A 19578-nucleotide genomic window follows, 5' to 3' on the forward strand; every position below is an offset into this window, starting at 1 on the left:
CAAAAGCACACAGAGATCGTAAGAATGACTAAAACAAGTCGGAACGTTTTAAGAGTCTTTCTCTGAATTCATCTGGCTTTGCACCATTGCGTGGGCAGTGTTTCGGACATGACCTCAAAAGATCCCGAACACTGCTTACGCGATTTCATACTTTTATAAACGTTAAAAGGCGAATATTTCAACAGCTTATTTTTTACTACAATTACTGTGATATGCTTTTCTTTTCATTGTCCTAAATAAAGAACTCGATCTCCAGTCTATCTGCGCTTTCATGAAGGTTTAATATTACAAATTAGAGCAAGTGAAATTTGACTATGGACAAGTGGATTTTTAAGTGTCTGTGGACAAGTAAAAAAATGTAAGGATACCCACACCCCTGTCCCGTCAGTCCATGCATCACTCCCCCCACCCCACCACACACACATACTTTTCTTCCCTATTTACCATCTGAAAAATATATTTAATAATTAATCATAAATCTAATCCCATTTAAACAATATCAAAAATATTCCATTAACACCTCTATAAAAATATCTTACACTATACGATATACAAGATTTGAAACAAACACAATTCTTCTGAAACTCTGTGTGTGTGTGTGTGTGTGAGAGAGAGGGTTTGGGACTACAGAACTTCGAACATCGGTGGTATTTAATAATTTCTTATATAAATATAATAATTTTGACTTTTATACTGAGTTATTTTTTAGGGTTTATCCAGATTTTTCCAAACATTGCTATTTGCATAATATTAAAATTATGAAAAAATATTTGACTGTAGTGGGCATACATATAACATCTTGTAAAATTAATGATAAAGTTTGAAGACAAGCTTATAAAGTAATGTTTACAATAATCAGACCATGTACATGTCAACTCATTCATTTCTATAGAATACTAGTCAGTTAGGTGTTTATCCGACACGCAATTTTGTGTAAGTTAGGTTTTTATCCATTCCTCATGTAAACTGAGTTCGGTTTTCATCAAATCAAAGTTAGGTTTTTATCCCTTTTCTCCCTGTCAGTACATTTGAACATGTATTGTGTCAACATGTATTGGGTTAACAACATAGTGTAAAAGGGCCAATAAAGTAGTATATCTTTGCTTTTAAACAACAAAATAGTCGAGGCATCAAAAGCATAGAAGTATTTTTAAAGATTTTTTGTAAAAGTTTTCATTGAAAAAGTTGCCTTGTTCGTCGTTTTTCCACCTGAAAACACAAGGGTTGATATATTTAACATGATACATTTTGAAATAAATATACACTTGATCGATGGAGATAGATTTAACAACAGAAACATTCCTTTATACATCGTAATTACACAGAAAACAAGGTTGTATCGGCTTTACATCCGCCGTGTTGGCACTGAGTTAGGGTCGCTGAACAGAGTTAAGATTATCCGGGTACATGGCGTGGTTTCTACAATATTGAGCAGGCTGGTAAACATTCAAACTTGGTCCATTACATATAATGCTTATCAAGATAGAAATAACTTTGTTGCCTTCAGTTTAGTTAGAATTACTTCCCTTTTTCAGATTTTTATGATGCATAATTTTTGAAGTTCAAAAATATTATGTTTTAATGCAATGTTTAAAACAGAAAAGGGTTCAATGGCTTATTGCTCCAAACTTGTGCGCCAATACCTTTATTCTATTTATTTAGGGTAAATACTTTGTTTCTAGATAGTGCAGATGTATGAGCAATTTTTTAACTAACATTTCTCTATAATGTTGTAAGTGAAAGCAGAGTAAAATGTTTACATTCATGTACTAGCGCAATAATTTAGAGCATTAGAAAGCCATTTAACCCTTTTTAGTTTTAAACTTAGCATTAGAACATTGTTTTTTATGCGTCATAAAAATCTGAAAAGGGGAAATAATTCTACCAAACCTGAAGGCAACCAAGTTATTTTTATTCTAATTTGTATCATTTGTTATACTTTATAAATGGACCAAGTTTGAAAGAAATATCTTCATTATTTTTCAAGAAATATTACTTTTTGTGTCATAAGCCCGATCAGGCAATGTTACCAGCCTGATGAATCAGACCTGTTAATAGTTTTAGGCTGTTTTATTTTTGATATTTGATTATCTTTTTAATTATTAATTTATTTTTAATTTTGATCTGTTGGTATACAGAACAGTACAGTGCTTTAGGGTATAGCGGATAGCTAACTAATTTTTCCTGCATTCCAATTCAAAACAAGAGGGCCATGAAGGCCCTGTATCGCTCACCTGACCTATTGACCTAAAGATCATCAAGATCAACATTCTGACCAAGTTTCATTAAGATATGGTCATAAATGTAGCCTCTAAAGTGTTAACTAGCTTTTCCTTTGATTTGACCCGGTGACCTAGTTTTTGCCCCCACATGACCCAGATTCGAACTTGACCTAAAGATCATCAAGATTAACATTCTGATTAAGTTTCATGAAGATACAGTCATAAATCTGGCCTCTAGAGTCTTAACAAGCTTTTCCTTTGATTTGACCTAGTGACCTAGTTTTTTAACACACCTGACCCAGATTTAAACTTGACCTATAGATCATCAAGATTAACATTCTGACCAAGTTTCATTAAGATATGGTCATAAATGTGGCCTCTAAAGTAATAACTAACTATTCCTTTTATTTGACCCCCGTGACCTAGTTTTTGACCAGACATGACCCAGATTCGAACTTGACCTAAAGACCATCAAGTTTAACATTCTGACTAAGTTTCATGAAGATATAGTCAAAAATGTGGCCTCTAGAGTGTTAACAAGCTTTTCCTTTGATATGACCTAGTGACCTAGTTTTTGACTCCATCTGACCCAGATTTAAACTTGACCTAAAGATTATCAAGATTAACATTCTGACCAAGTTTCATTAAGATATGGTCATAAACGTGGCCTCTACAGTGTTAATTAGCTTTTCCTTTGATTTGACCCGGTGACCTAGTTTTTGACCCGACATGACCCAGATTCAAAATTGCCCTAAAGATCATCAAGTTTAACATTCTGACTAAGTTTCATGAAGATATAGTCATAAATGTGGCCTCTAGAGTGTTAACAAGCTTTTCCTTTGATATGACCTAGTGACCTAGTTTTTGACCCCACCTAACCCAGATTTGAACTTGAGCTATAGATCATCAAGATTTGACCAAGTTTCATTAAGGTATGGTCATAAATGTGGCCTCTAGTGTAAACTAGCTTTTCATTTGATTTGGCTTGGTGACCTAGTTTTTTATCCTACATGACCCAGATTCAAACTGGACCTTAAGATCATCAATATTAACAATCTGACCAAGTTTCATGAAGATACAGTCATAAATGCGGCTTCAACAGTGTTAACAAGCTTTTCCTTTGATTTGACCTGGTGACCTAGTTTATGATCCCAGATAACCAAATATCGAACTCGTCCAAGATTTTATTAAGGGTAACATTCTGACCAAGTTTCATTAAGATTGGGCCAAAAATGTGACCTCTAGAGTGTTAACAAGCTTTTTCTTTGATTTGACCTGGTGACCTAGTTTTTGACCCTAGATGACCCAATATCGAACTCGTCCAAGATTTTATTGAGCGTAACATCCTGACCAAGTTTCATTAAGATTGGGCCAAAATTGTGACCTCTAGAATGTTAACAAGCTTTTCTTGATTTGACCTGATGACCTAGTTTTTGACCCAGATGACTTAATATCGAACTCATCCAAGATTTTATTGAGGGTAACATTCTGACCAAGTTTCATTAAGATTGGGCCAAAAATGTGACCTCTAGAGTGTTAACAAGCTTTTCCTTTGATTTGACCTGATGACCTAGTTTTTGATCCCAGATGACCCAATATCGAACTCGACCAAGATTTTATTGAGGGTAACATTCTGACCAAGTTTCATTAAGATTGGGTCAAAAATGTGACCTCTAGAGTGTTAACAGTCAAATTGTTGACGACGGACGGACGGACGGACGGACGGACGACGGACGACGACGGACGCCGGACACAGGGTGATCACTAAAGCTCACCTTTGAGCACTTCGTGCTCAGGTGAGCTAAAAATGAACTTTTGTAGTTTTTATTCAGTATATCAGACAGAAAACATCTATTCTTCTTAAAACAGTCGCTTTTCATAGAAATTTATATGTTTTTTCTCTCCACGCCGTTGTTTACATATGAGCTGATTTAGGGTGTACAGGATAGCTTTGGTCATTTTTTAATTCCCCGCCGTGGCGGGTGGATTATAGGAATGGTCTGTGTCCGTCCGTCCGTCCTTCCGTCCATAACAAAATCATGTCCGGTCCATATCTCCTAAACCCCTTGAAGGATTTTCATGAAACTTCGGTCAAATGATCACCTCATCAAGACGATGTGCAGAACCCATGAGTCAGCCTTGTCGGTTCAAGGTCAAGGTCACAACTCAAGGTCAAAGGTTTGAGCCTGCCATTTTGTGTCAGCTCTATATCTCCTAAACCCCTCGAAGGAATTTTATAAAACTTGGGCAGAATTTTTTTCTGGTAGCCCAGCATTTTTTTGTAGTTGCCGAAAAATTTAAACCCCGAAAGTATAAAATTGCTCCATCCGAAACCGACTTACTGAGATGTGAGAATCAAAGGGGTCTGAAACAATGTTTGGTTAAAAATTTAAAAACATCAAAATAAACCTGTTTGTTTGTTTCCAGTTCCGCAGACACATTCCTGTCATATTAGTCTAGGTTTTTTTGGAAAAGGGCTCCTGGTCAATTTTAGAATTTTTTCACATGGTGAATTGTCAAAATTAATCATATTAGTTTAAAACTTTATTTTCCAGTTTTATGGTAAGCATTCAGATGCATAATAACAAATCTTAAGTATCCCGAGTTGAAATTTAGAGAATTTTTTTTCCAAGTTGCTGGTTCTAGACAGACCTTGCAAAAAATAACTACTACTTTGTCCTGTTAAAACTTTTGTTTACACTCAGTAAGTTTCCACGCCAATAACAACTTCATTTTCCAAACAGTAGAGTGACTGTGTGCACTGAATGGGAAAAATCGAGTTGCGAAAATATGTGACATTTGATTTTAATGACGTAAAAACTATCTGTCAACACGCTTTCGTTGCTTTATTCAATAAATGGTAATGTATTTATGTGTTTTGAGATGTTTTTACGTACAAAAAATACAGTTTTCTGGCAGAATCATGTATTTAATTTTTGCCAAGGTGCAGACCGTAATGTTGCTAAAAATAGAAACGAGTTGGTTTATTTTCAGTATTTTTTTGGATTTCATTAGCGAACAAACAATCAAAATTGGATATAAGTTGGGATTTATGGCCAGTTGTTGTTTATTGCAAGCTATACTCGAGGAAACAACCAGATGTTAATTTTGTAAAATATACAATGACTGGGCTACTAAAGCTTTAAATTTATGGTTGCCAGGCGGGCTTACGTCGGGATTTTTTTGGTAGCCCGACGAAAATTTCTGGTAGCCCGCGGGCTCCGGGCAATGGATTTGTCGGACACTGTTGGGTCAAATGATCACCTCATCAAGACGATGTGCAGAACCCATGAATCAGCCATGCCGGCTCAAGGTCAAGGTCACAACTCAAGGTCAAAGGTTTGAGCCTTCCATTTTGTGTCCGCTCTATATCTCTTAAACCCCTTGAAGGAATTTTATAAAACTTGGGTCAAATGATCACCTCACCAAGACGATGTGCAGAACCCATGAGTCAGTCATGCTGGCTCAAGGTCAAGGTCACAACTTAGGGTCAAAGGTTTGAGCCTTCCATTTTGTGTCTGCTCTATATCTCCTAAAACCCTTGAAGGATTTTCATCAAACTTGGGTCAAACGATCACCTCATCAAAGCGATGTGCAGAACTTATGAGTCAGCCATGTCGGCTCAAGGTCAAGGTCACAACTGAAGGTCAAAGGTTTCAGCTCTGTATCTCCTAAACCCCTTGAAGGATTTTCATGAAGCTTTGGTCAAATGATCACCTCATCAAGACGTTGTGCAGAATTTATGAGTCAGCTATGTCAGTTCAAGGTCAAGGTCACAGCTAAAATCAAAGGTTTACCCTTTCACTATCCATAGCAGTGGCGGGGGATTTAGCTGTCTTTCAGACTACCTTGTACATTATAAGTTTAAATCCACATCTTAACAAACTTTCCAAGATTTCTTTAATATAAATCAGAATAATAATGTATTCTCTTTTCAAAAACATTCAGCTTTTTAAATTTCTATCAAATACTTTTCATTCACTGACAATTTTCACATATACACCAATTTAGTCTATAGGGGATATATACGAAGAATCTTTCAAAATATATGCCATACTTAAATTTACCCATCATATAAAACATTTTTACTATGATAAAACAATTAAGTAAAGTAAGAACTGACTTTTTAGATCGTTCGTAGAAATCTAGCGGTGTGCCATAACCATGGAAACGGCTACAGAAGCTGGTAATTGCAGAAACTCAAAAAACTTCCTTTTGTCATATTTCAAAAGGTATTAGATATAGAGTAACTTCGGGTATATTCGACACCTTTAAAGCATAAAAATGGTGAAGCAATTTTCGTTGCAGAATGACCGGTGTGAACATTTTGTGAAAACGAAAGTAGACCTTTTCTGCGTCTTCAGTATAAAATGCTGCCCCGAGTGTTTGCATCTACATCGTCAATATGATGGATTTTATTCTGATTGTTGTCGTCATGTAAGTTCGACATCTTTCAGGCAAATTCAGCACCCTGATGAATTTTAAAACTTATTATATATACAAGTTGAACATTAATCATTTTTGTAGAACTATATTAAAAACAGCTAATTTCACAACAGACATAACACATGGTTTTATGCTGACGAGTAGGCTCTGATTTTTCAGATTTCATAACTCGAGCTATAAAAAGTAAAACAAACAATAATCTTTATTGTTCAGTAGATTATACAAACGCTTTCGGGAAACAATATAAGATATAGCCTCATTAATGATGTTTATTTATTTATTCGCTGCTGCCTTCTTTTTTGACATGGTACCATTTTCTACCATCTGAACGGCGGAAGCAAGTTTTGACTGAGAGTAGCTGCAACATTTTGCATGAATTTGTCCCGACATTTTAATCTGATAGAAGGGTTTTTGTTACTAAAATATGTGGAGTACTCGGCTATGATTGTTTTAAATAACGATCGATGATATGTTCTTATTGTATGCTAATCAATATATTACACTTTGCATGAATTTTTATTGTCTATTGATAATTAATTGTCATATATTCATATTGGTCCCAGGTGTAATTATGTGCACGCTAATTAAATGTACAGGTGCGCTTTAATGACGTAATTAGCGACGTCAGCTCAGGTTACATACTCTAAGAATCTGTGTGGACAAAATTAGGAAAGCTCGGATTGGTAAAAAAACGCATAAACCACTTGAGTACCGTAAATATCCTTTAAAGGAGATATAATCGAATAATTTTTAATAGTATGACGAATTTGCACGACAATGTTATATCTTGTCTTGCAAATTCGTCACCGGCCCTAGCCAAGGTCATGCTTGAAAACATGGGATACTATTTGTTTCTAAACATCAACATCAAATATAGTTCTGTTTATATTTCGATTAAATAAAGTCAAAATGCAGTTGTAAGAATAGTTTTACATACCTTACTGGTTCGCTGACCATTCTTACAGAAAACTGTAACTGCGGTTTTCGTTCAAAATGAATTTGACTGTCGAAGTTACCCGATGAGCGTATCGGAAAAGGAAAGAGCACCTGTGTGATCAAAATGTTCTCATGATGTCATACATAAATATGACGTCATATAAATTACCTAAGAAGAATTATTCTAGAACATTATGGGTTTTTCCACACGGATATTAATTCAAGGTGTCGAATATACACGACCGTCGAATTTATCCAAAGTTACTTTATATCTAGTATTAGAAACTTGATTTTTTATACGCCCGAAGGGACTTATTATGTTATGGTCTCGGTGTCCGTCCGTCTGTCTGTCCGTCCGTCCATCCGTCTGCAATTTCGTGTCCGCTCTGTAACTCTTGAACCCCTTGAAGGATTTCAAGGAAACTTGACACAAATGTTCACCACACTGAGATGACGTGCAGAGCGCATGTTTTGGATGTCTCATTTCAAGGTCAAGGTCACACTTAGGGGTCAAAGGTCATATCAGTGTGTTTCGTGTCCGCTCTGTAACTCTTGAACTGCTTGAAGGATTTCAAAGAAACTTGGCACTTATGTTCACCACACTGAGACGAGGTGCAGAGTGCTTGTTTCGGATAACTAGCTTCAAGGTCAAGGTCACACTTTGGAGTGAAAGGTCATATATGGCTTTGCTGTGTCCGCTCTGTAACTCTTGAACTGCTTGAAGGATTTCAAAGAAACTTGGCACAAATGTTCACCACACTGAAGCGACGTGCATAGCGCATGTTTTGGATGACTTGCTTCAAGGTTTTTTTATACGCCCGTTTGAAAAACGGGACGTATTATGGGAACGCCCCTGTCGGGCGGGCGAGCGGCGTCCACAGACTTTGTCCGGAGCATATTTTCTACATGCATGAAGGGATTTTGATGACACTTGGCACAGTTGTTCACCATCATGAGACGGAGTGTCATGCGCAAAAATCAGGTCCCTAGCTCTAAGGTCAAGGTCACACTTAGAGGTCAAAGGTCAAATTCAAGAATGACTTTGTCCGGAGCGTATCTTCTTCATGCATGGAGGGATTTTGATATAACTTGGCACAAATGTTCACCACCAGGAGGCGGAGTGTCATGCGCAAGAACCAGGTCCCTAGGTCTCAGGTCAAGGTCACACTTAGAGGTCAAAGGATACAAGAATGAAAACCTTGTCCGGAGCATTTCTTTTTCATGCATTATAAGAGGGATTTTGATATAACTTTGCACAAATGTTCACCACCACTAGGCGGAGTGTCATGCGCAAGAATCAGGTCCCTAGGTCAAAGGCCAAGGTCACACTTAGAGGCCAAAGGTCAGATACAAGAATGACTTTGTCCGAAGCATTTCTTCTTCATGCATGGAGGGATTTTGATGTAACTTGGCACAATTATACACCATCATGAGACGAAGTGTCATGCGCAGTTCCCTTCTTTAGAATTACTTCCCTTTGTTGTTACTATAAATAGCTTATATTGTAACTTTTTCATTACTAGTCGTAGGGAAAAATCGAGACCACTTTTCTGTAGTACAACATGCATGCTACATCCAATTATGAGGTGTATTTTGACCAATCTCTACCTGGTAAAGATTTTTGTGTGGACTTTTTTTTTTTTTGATTTTTTTTTTTTTTTTTTTTTTTTAAGATTATCTTCCCTTATTTTTGTGTGGACTTGTAATTTTTTTTTTTTTTTTTTTTTCTCTTTACTGGTTGAGGACCACCAAATCCGGACGACCACCAAACCGGACAGTTTCATAGCTGCTAAATTTTGCTGTAATTTTAGCAATTTAAGTCAAACACACATCTGATTTTTTAACAATGATGTGGAATTATATCTGACAAAAATAACTTATTGAGGAGGAAACTTCATTTTTTGATTTCGTCATTCATACTAAAGCAATAAACTATCATGGGGGATTTGGAAATCCGCACTGCATTTCTTACTATCATATAGCAGTTTTCCACACAAAAAAAATCTGAATAAATTTTATATCTTTCAGGCCAATAATGAATACTTTGACTCGTTTTCACATCACATAGCAAAATCTCATCAGTACAGAGGTTCCCATAAGTTGTAAAAAAAATGTCCCGATATATGGTACTGCCAAGCAGTGAAAGTAAGTAGTTTAGTTGACCCTACATTCGGCCCTGGAAAGGGCATTAATCATTCGTTAGGGGTAAACAAATTACCGTAAGTCTTCTTCTTGAGGGTGCACCTAACTATGTTCATGTGAAATTTCACAGTTGTAATGAAGGAAATGAAAGAGAAAATGGCGAAAAACCTCTAAAAGTGTCCGGTTGGTGGCCCCGACCAGTAAAGATTAACTTCCCTTAGTTGTTACTATAAATAACTTATATTGTAACTTTTTTATAATTGACCTTAGGGAAAAAACAAGACCACTTTTCTGTGGTACAACATAGATGTTACTTTCAAATTTTAGATGTATTTTAAGGTATCTCTACCTGGTAAGGAGTTTTTTTTGTGGACTTAGAAAAACAAATGACCTACAATGATTACTAAACAACCACAAAATTAAGATTCCATTTGCAAATACAGGTGCTAGAGTAAAGAAATTTGCTGTGACGGGCGTATATTGTGACATTCTGGCACTCTTGTTTGTTACTATAAATAGCTTATTTTGAAACTTTTTTATTATTGGCCGTAGGGAAAAAACGAGACCACTTTTCTGTGGTACAGCATGGATGGTACATCCAATTTTTAGATGTATTTTGACATAACTTTACCTGGTAAGAATTTTCTTTTTGGACTTAGAATTTTTATTTTTGGAATTTTTTCTTTTTGTTGTTCTTGTCCTTTGGGTTTCAACAGTCAAGTTCTTGAAATTTTACTCCCATCCTCTGATGTAACCCTTTGGGCATATATTGCCCCGCTTGGCGGCGGTCTTGTTCAAATTTTCTTTAAGTTATGAATACCTATTGTTTGCAGTGATTATATTCTAAATATCTTGCTTAATTTCTTAATTGTCGTCAGCACCTGCAATTTTAGTAATAAGTACGTGCATTCAGTTCAGGGTTTTTTCTAGCTATTTTGCGAACATAGCCTATGACCCCAAAATTGAAAATTTTGATGCGTAAATTTTCCAAATTGGGAAATATTTAGTCCCATAAGATATAGTAAGGATGCGTTTAAAATATCAGAGAAGATTTAGATACAAGCAGATTTATTTAACGTCCGAAAAGTATAAACATATAACACTAGCTTAAAGCTATTTTCTGACAAACACATGTAAATAAGCTCAACAAAGGTAAAACAGCTGTAATGAAATGCAAATACATGTATGTTAAAGCACATTAAAGCAAATAAAGCATCTGTATCTAAGTGAAATTTGACTAGTATGGACAAGTGGATTTTTAAGTGTCCGGGGACAAGTAAAAAAAGTAGGGATACCCGACCCCGTCGTGTCCATGCTCACTCCCCCCCCCCCCACACCCCCACACCACTTTTTTTCCCCTATTTACCATCTGAAAAATAGCTTTTTCATAATTAATCATAAATCTAACCCCATTTAAACATATCTTCCCTTTAAAATTTTATACAAGTTTAAAACAAAACACAATTCTTCTGAAACGTGTGGTGTGTGTGTGGCGTGTGTGGTGTTGTTGATTAATTTTTTTGACTTTTATACGGTTTTTTTTTTAGGTTTATCCAATTTTCCAAACATTGCATTTGCATAAATCAAAATTATGAAAAAATATTTGCTGTACAGGGGGCAACTAAACTCTTGTACAAAAATGACAAAGTTTGAAGAAAAGCTTATAAAGAAGTTTACAATAATTAGCCATGACATGCAATCTTTCTTTTCTAAAAATACTAGTCGTTGGGTGTTTATCCGACCGCAATTTCGTGTAAATTGGGTTTTTTTTTTTCCTATGTAAACGGTTTGGGTTTTTTCAAAACAAATTTTGGTTTTTATCTTTTTTCTCCGTCAGTACTTTTGAAAGTATTGTGTCAATGTAGGGGGGTTAAAACTAGGAAAAAAGGGCTTTTAAGTAGTATTCTTTGCTTTTCAAACCAAAATGGGTCGAGGCTAAAAAGCATAGAGTATTTTTAAAGTTTTTTGAAAAAGTTTTCATTGAAAAAGTTGCCTTGTTCGGTTTTTCCACCTAAAAACACGGGGGTTGATATTTTTAAAACCATGAAACATTTTGAAAAAAATTAACTTGATCAATGGAGAAGAAAAACAACAGAACATCCTTTATACATGTAATTACACAGAAAAAAAAGTTGTTTGGTTTTACATCCACCAGTTGGCACGGTGGGTCGCTTAACAATTTTAAGTTATGGGTACAGGCGGTGTTACGAAATGAAGATTTTATTTTTGACACTTCTATTTTTTTAATAACAACCATTTTCCCCGGTTTCTCCCCCCAAAATTTCAGGGGAAAACCATTAGGGAGTAAACTGGGCCCTTGAGTAAAGGCCCCCCGTGTGTGTAGAGCGGTTCTCACTACCGAGTGTGCAATGTTCATGTAGAAAGAATGTCGATGTTTTTAAAATGCGAAAAAAAAATGTTTTACGTATTTTTGTTTTTGGGGTGGGTCGTTATTTTTAACTCTGTTAAAACTGTATTATCAAAACACTTTCCGGGGGATACAACACAAACGGTATGTTATCAAGTACTATAATTTTGTATAAGACCGGATGGAAATTAAAATGAAAAAAACAATGTTTTTTAAAGTTTCGTTTTTTTTCATGTAATTGTTTGTAGTAGCAATAACTCTCTGAGCTTTACAAAGAAAAAAACAATGTTAAAGTGAAGTTGCATGTTATCTTTATACATTTTCATTCCGCTTGTTGCTTCATAAGTCAATATTTCTATTATTTTTAAAAACAAAACAGTTTACAGTTCATTGACAAATTTAAAAAAAAAGAAATCCAAAGACGTTTTTCAGATGACCCTAAAAAATGCCCCGACTTCATCTCAGTGTTTTTACTTTTTTGGTCCTTCGGGATATTTATTTTCAATCTTTAATTCGGATTGATACTGTTAAAGCCCCTGCAGGGGGGGTGGGCAGGGTTTCATTTCCATTACTGCTCATGAACAGACCCCTCAAACCGAGTCTGCAATTTTTACTTTGCAAAGTTCTCGGTGCTTCCAGGGATCTACTTTTAGATTATATTAAAAATCTAAACATTGAAAAAATACAATACCCTAATCTTGTTTTTAAAAAAAAAATAAAAAGTATTAGGATAGTGAAGGCGAATTTTTGTGTTAATTTTAATAACTGCGGAGGCCAATCCCCTGACCCCACCCCCCCTGCACCTAACCCCTTACTCAAATTGGTAATAATAAATCCTAGACATCCATGCGGATTTATTCTTTATTGCAACTTTTTCGATGTTTCCGGATTCCAAAATTTCACATAATTGAATCAAATTTTCTTTAAAGGGAAAAATACCAAAAAAAGGAAAGGTTACATTTCTTTTTCATTTTGTCAGTTAAATTTTTGAGACCTCTTTCAGTGCTTTTTTGCGTTTCCGTGATATAAAAAACACTATAAATAGTATTTTAAAAAAAAAAATTAAAATGTCTTCTCCCAAAATGAAAAAAAAATATATTGAGATGTTAGGTTTCATATATTAAAAAAAAATTATTTGTCTGAAAAACTCCCATCTGAAAAACTTCCATGAAATTTTGTCATTTAGGAAACCGTATACATGTGCAGAAAATCACAATGAAAGTAATCTAGATTTTTCAATCAATAAAGAATACGTAAACCCAAAACTATACTTCACATCATATATGAACCCTATACAAGATCCACAACAACAGGAACTACTTTTTAATTTCAGTAACAGATAATAACATCATCTTACATGCTTGGTGAACTTCTCTTTCATAACAGGGGTTCATTGTCCCTGCCAGTCTGAGGACCCATGCGCTATCTAATGCCCGTGCTAAATAAGAAGTTGTTAAAGCAAATGTCAATAGCTTAATATTTAAATTCCTATTTAAACTAAATGCTCATACAAAATATAAATGCGCAGTTGACTAAAGACATATTTTTTACCTACGCATAGGACTGACAAGAGCTATTAAGCCTTTTTCTAACGACCCCTTTCCCGCCAACAAAAGCTAATTACAAATTCGCAAGCTTTAAAAAAACCTGGGTTTTTATATCTACAATTTTTATGTGAAAAAGGCACGTTAGTCGCGGAGGGCATTGCTCTGTAACGGAGACCCGGGTTCGAGCCCTGGATTGGCTGCAATTTTCTTACACTTTGACATTCGAACAAGTCTGATCGGTTCAAATCAAAATAGATTTGCGAAAATCAAAATAGCAATATTGGAAATCCAAAATATACAGAAGACAAATGTGAATGGGTCGTTCTCAGATCTTCATTTAGAAGATCAAGTACCTTAGTCAGATTGCTAAATGCCGTATACAAGATGCTAAATGTCATAAAAACTCTACATGCAGCCACAGGAAAACAGTGCAGCAATTACAAGGCAGAGACTGAAGCACTCATAAAGGCCGTCTCAGTGGTTGAAGACTCGGCAGAAGAAAGCTCCTCAGTCGTCTTTCTCACATATGCACTGTCTGTTATGGAAGTTCTGATCAAAAATAAAGCTTCGCACTAGCCTGGAGAATGCAAAGCCTGAGTATAACCTGCAGAATAGCACTTCAGTGGATTACATCCATTGTGGACTTGCCGGCAATGAAGAGGCAGACCAACTGGCGAAGGTAGAAGCTCAGTCAGAACAACCAACAAAACCTGTGAGTTGCAAGAAGAAAGTCACTATCATCAAGGCACTAACGAGACCAAGGATAGAGAAAGAAGATTTTCATCTCCTTGAACAAGTGATGTTGGTCAGGCTTCACTCGGGGCACATCAAGCTCAATGCATGCACATGTACAAGAAATACAGACTGGCCCATCGCCAACTTGTTCATATGGTGAGGAGGATTAGACTGCGGAGCATATACTTCGGAGATGTAAAAAGGCATTACCGTGAGCGAGGTGCGACTTGGCCGATAGATACCTCAGCGCACCAGAAACTGTATTGGGGCATTGAGGTCATATCTGCGACAAACCAGAAGTTTCGTCAAGGCTACTGGTCTGACAATGCAGTTGCGAATTGCCTATAATTATTGCCAAATGACAAATACTACTCATCAAATGCTTTAACTTTGTGAGTTAATAATCTGTATCCCTTACACTAATGACTGTTACTTTTAATCACGTGAAAACATATGAAGTTCTATCAGCCTGATTTGAAGCAATAACATGTTCATAGTGTTATAGTACAGTAAAATGGTGTAAAAATACTTCAGAAAATGGGAAAAGCATGAAACTTGGTACATAACTACTTTAGGGCAAAATACTAAAAATGAGCATGAGACCCACTCCGAAAAATCCAATATGGCCGAAAAATCCAAGATGGCCGCCATATATGTATATATTTTCAAAAATACATAATATTATATATTAAATTTCTACTGACACTTACAGTCATCAGTATTATAAGCTAGAATCATCTGCCTGAATAAATCCAAACATATTATATTAACAAAAATACCGCTCTTCCAACAAAAATGAAAAAAGTTGTCTCCCTTGGATAAAATGTGCTATTAAGCAGAAGAAAAGTCATAATGCATTTATATGAATCAAAATATAGTATATAATGGTAATTGGCATATCAAGAATGTTTAAAATGGCAACAGTCCTGTGCAGAACTTTACAACAATTGTAAATTAATTAATTATAAATACATTCGAACTTCGGTAACTGGAACCCATCAGGATCGACTAAATTTTTTTCGAATTATCGGTAGTATGAGTGATCGAAAAATATATTATAAAGGAATTTGTTTGGGACCTGGCGATAGATTAATTGAAGAATGGTGTTCGAATTATCAGAGTTTGAGCAAGAAAGTTTTTAATCTGTAATGTGTATTAGTGGAATAAATGACATGTGTTTCACTTTGTCATTAGTTTTCGTGACTCAGAATTTGTAAGTGTTGCTGTATTCATTTCAATTTATTTACACTAAGAGAACTAATGACACTTAATAAAACTATATAATTCATAAATTATGTTAGTGTGATAGACCATGTGAACATCCCTGGCCTGTCAGATCATCAAGATTTCTTTGGGAAAAAGTCATTGCCGGTTGATCAGCGTAATCAAATTTACATTTGCATGTCCCTGTAATATTCTGTTTTTGTCAAATTGTAGCACATTGTGCCATAACAATGGTTTTATAGTTTAATGTCATAAGCATATAATGTACAGTCACTAATGCCCTGATCACTCTCAAAGACCATGAAGATCATACTGCTTCCTGAAAATTTTGACGCGGTGGGGACGGGGATCAAACTCGAAAAATGTGCACTTCTAAAGTTCATACTGCGCGCTTTTAACATCCTTGCCAGGTTCTCACGGGGTCTAACACGTTCACACTAATTTTCTTACCACGCGCTTCTTCACGTCCAGTGTGTTCTTACTACATTCTTAGTACGACCAGTCAGATTGCACCTCTCGCTTACCATGCTTTAACCATGTGCTTATCACCTTTTCACTGCATTTGTCGGCTACTTGTAAATACTACGCCATGCGCCTCTTTTTTTCCATTCCTTCTGCAAGTTATATTGACATAATTGTGTCCGCATCTACACTCAACAACTATAAATTACAATAAACGACGACCCCCACCCCACCCCAACGCCCCAATGAAGAAAAAAGAGCAGTCTTATAGAGAGACTGCGGTGGAATAAGCAAAAGCAGTGTGAAGGATATACGGAGATCCAAAAGTCCACTACAAGCTGCCAGTGCTGCTGAGTCCATGATTATGTGGCAATTCCTGATGATGTTCGATACCCATTGCTGATTGAAAACGAAGTGGTTGGGAATTGGATCCAGTATTCATACTTAATTTTCAGAATCTTAACCAATCATTGCGAGAACCTGCTGCAAACGTGACATAGATGTGCTAAGAACCGAATGAACGTATTAAAAACTTTATGCGGTATACTACAATGTGGCATGCACGTAGCATGGTCATAGCACACAAGCGTAGATAAGTTGTAGTAAGAACTCCATTGACGTAGCAAAAACGCAATGATAACCCAATGCCAGCGCAGTGAGCACGCTGTGCAGCCTTTTCCGTCCGCACCACGCTTGTACTATGTCCTACTAGGTTTTAGTTAATCATTACTACGTCCTTCCTGCTTCCTGATTAGACCGCGTTCTCACTACATTTGTTTTGAACATGTCCAAAATTCGACCGCGTTCTCTACACGCATATAGACCATAATTATTAATTATCATGTTCTTATCGGAGTCTACTGTATTTCTTCTACATTGTACAAGTTCTTACTGCGTCCTGCTAGTTTTTACGACGTAGGGGGAACGTGGCTGAGTGTAACGGGGGTATAGATTAAGAGCAGAATCTATCATTTCTACAAGAAAAATGTGCTCTTATATCTATTTCTGGACATTTTACTGAAATAAAAATTAAATTAAATGTGAGTACTTGAGGATTTTTCTAATGAGCACAGGTACATTCGAAACACAATTTTAATACCAATTTAAGTTACTAGTTTTAAGATGACAAATATTATTTATTTACCATTTGTACTTCCAGTTAAATAGTCCAGTGTAAGAATAACACTGTCTTGTCAAACAAAACTAACCAGTACAGCTCGCGCTTACCGGTGAATCAAGCTTTTAAATGCATTTTCTACATCTTCCTACAAGCAAACTGTTCGTATTATATTTCTGGGGTATAAATGGAGGCTTTTGATGCTCTTCTTTACAGCAAAACATGTCAAGTAGCTTGATCAACCATCTGTTCACATATAGATTAGGGCTATAATGTGCATTCCTGCATCGTCTGCTACACCTCTTGAACATACTAAAAAAGGTTGCCCATTAGGTCGGGCACATATGGGTGTTGGGTGTTCTAACACTTTCCTAAAATTCCTAGTCAAGATAAATAAGGCTGACCAGAGAGATCTTTGATATATTGGAACCTTTCCAATAGTTTTTGTCTCAAGTACCCGAGTCTCGTACCAATAGCTCCTCAAGTGCATTTGCAACCTCGATAAAGTCTGTCGAAGACGTAATTTGTCAAACGTGCTGAAATGCTCTGCACTGCCTTATGCAAGTTAACTAAAGTTGTCGACAATCTCGTGCTTGTGTGTACTGACAAGAGTATCTGACATGTACCTTATTTCAGATTTCAGCTCACTGTTCAGAGTAATATATTTCACAGAATAGTTACTAAGTGTTGTCCATGAAAGCAACTTTTATATTTTCAGCCTTACTCTTCTTTGTTACACAGTTAGCAATTTATTACGCAGACATTGTGACTGCGGGTGCATAATAAGGAACATTGTTTCATTTGATCCTACTGGCCTGTCGCTATAATCTATTCTTGCATTTCGAAGTCCCAAACTGAAAGGGGTAGTTGTCGTACTTGGTGTCAAAGAAACTACAATTTTATATAGCAACTAAGTTAATTGACCTTCACATTCTCCATATTACTTACCATCTTTAAACAAGGTTTCATAAAGAAGTCTTTAGAATTTGCAATTTTGAAGTTATTGAAGAATCCGCCATTTGCAAATGATGGACGACATACAGACGGACAAAATTATGTACAATGGGAGAAAATAAGATAACAAGCATGTTCTCAATTTGTCCCTCTGTCTATGTAAAATTTCTCAAGAAACAATCTCTCCTGGTTTTGAAGAAATGCAGGATGACACTTTGTGTCATATTCGTGCACTATTTGTTGCCATAGCAACAACATTTGTTGCCACAGGAACAAATTTAAATGACATTGGCATTCTCTGCATTGCCATCTATCCATGTACCAAGTATCATGAAAAATTCTGCTGTAGTTTCAAAGTTATTGCAGTATCCCACTCTGCATGGCTGACGTATTGACATGCATACAGGGGCAACCCATAAGCCCCATCTGGCTAAATACTGGTAAGGGAATAACAACAATGTTTCAATATGCTGCTGTGGAGGGAATTCAAGTGAAATAATATAGATTACATATATTAAAACAAAATATTCTTTAAAATATGAAAACTGCACAATGATAATATTAAACTAAGTTTTAAAGGTTAGATTTCTGCCGTTACCATGGAAACAGAAAGAAACTAACATCATTTGAATTGTTATTTTTGCATTTGATGCAAATTTAGGATTTATTTTATTATATACATTTATATTTAGTGCATTTTGGGGGTGAATGTAAATATAATGACCTTTCATTAGAATCTTCTAAGGTAAATATTGAGTTTTGGCGGCCATTTTTGGAAAATGGCCGCCATATCGGACATCTTAACAGATATCAAATGGGTCCCATGAAAAAAATGTTTTTAATGCTTTAATAAATAGCTGTGCCAATTTTGGTGCTTTTCACATTTTCTTAAGTATTTTGACATTTTCTGTTACGAATTGATCGCACTATTATGAGATGACATGATCGAAACTGTTCACTCTAAAATATTAAGAAATATTTTTAACAGAGACAAAGTTATGTTACAAAGGCCAATGACTATTTACAGGATGCATTTATACACTGATATATTCAGTTCTTTATCTGAATAAGTACTTACCAATAAGCATTTGGCATTGATTGCTTCGTATTTGCAATTAACAATTATCATTTATTGTTTGACAATTACAAATGTACCATTTTTATAGGTAATATTTGACATTAGGCATATAGCAAATAGCATTTTGCAGTAACTGTTTGTCATTTAGTATTTGGCAATTAGCATGGTACACTGGCTTTTCATAGCCTTCCATAGTACAAGTAATAAATGTCCTTTCATTTTCAAGACATTTTGCATAAGGTGTTTGGCATTTAGCATTGTTATCTGATATTTAGCAATTGACAAATAACATGGTGCTCCAGGTTTCCATATATAGTCATGTACGTTGGCATCACTGGTAGAACCGT

The 19578-nt window shown here is 35.8% G+C and overlaps 1 long non-coding RNA gene across 1 annotated transcript in view; it reads right to left on the bottom strand.

Moving 5' to 3' along the window:
• Positions 1–593: 593 nt before the first annotated feature.
• Positions 594–19578, bottom strand: part of LOC123532477 (uncharacterized) — a 34026-nt gene continuing 15041 nt past the window's right edge. The window contains exon 3 of the long non-coding RNA XR_008365999.1: positions 594–1209. This is a non-coding gene — a long non-coding RNA (uncharacterized LOC123532477). The remainder of the gene's footprint in view (positions 1210–19578) is intronic.

Source organism: Mercenaria mercenaria, chromosome 11, assembly GCF_021730395.1.
Source record: "Mercenaria mercenaria strain notata chromosome 11, MADL_Memer_1, whole genome shotgun sequence".
In the NCBI taxonomy this organism is placed as follows: Eukaryota; Metazoa; Mollusca; class Bivalvia; order Venerida; family Veneridae; genus Mercenaria; species Mercenaria mercenaria.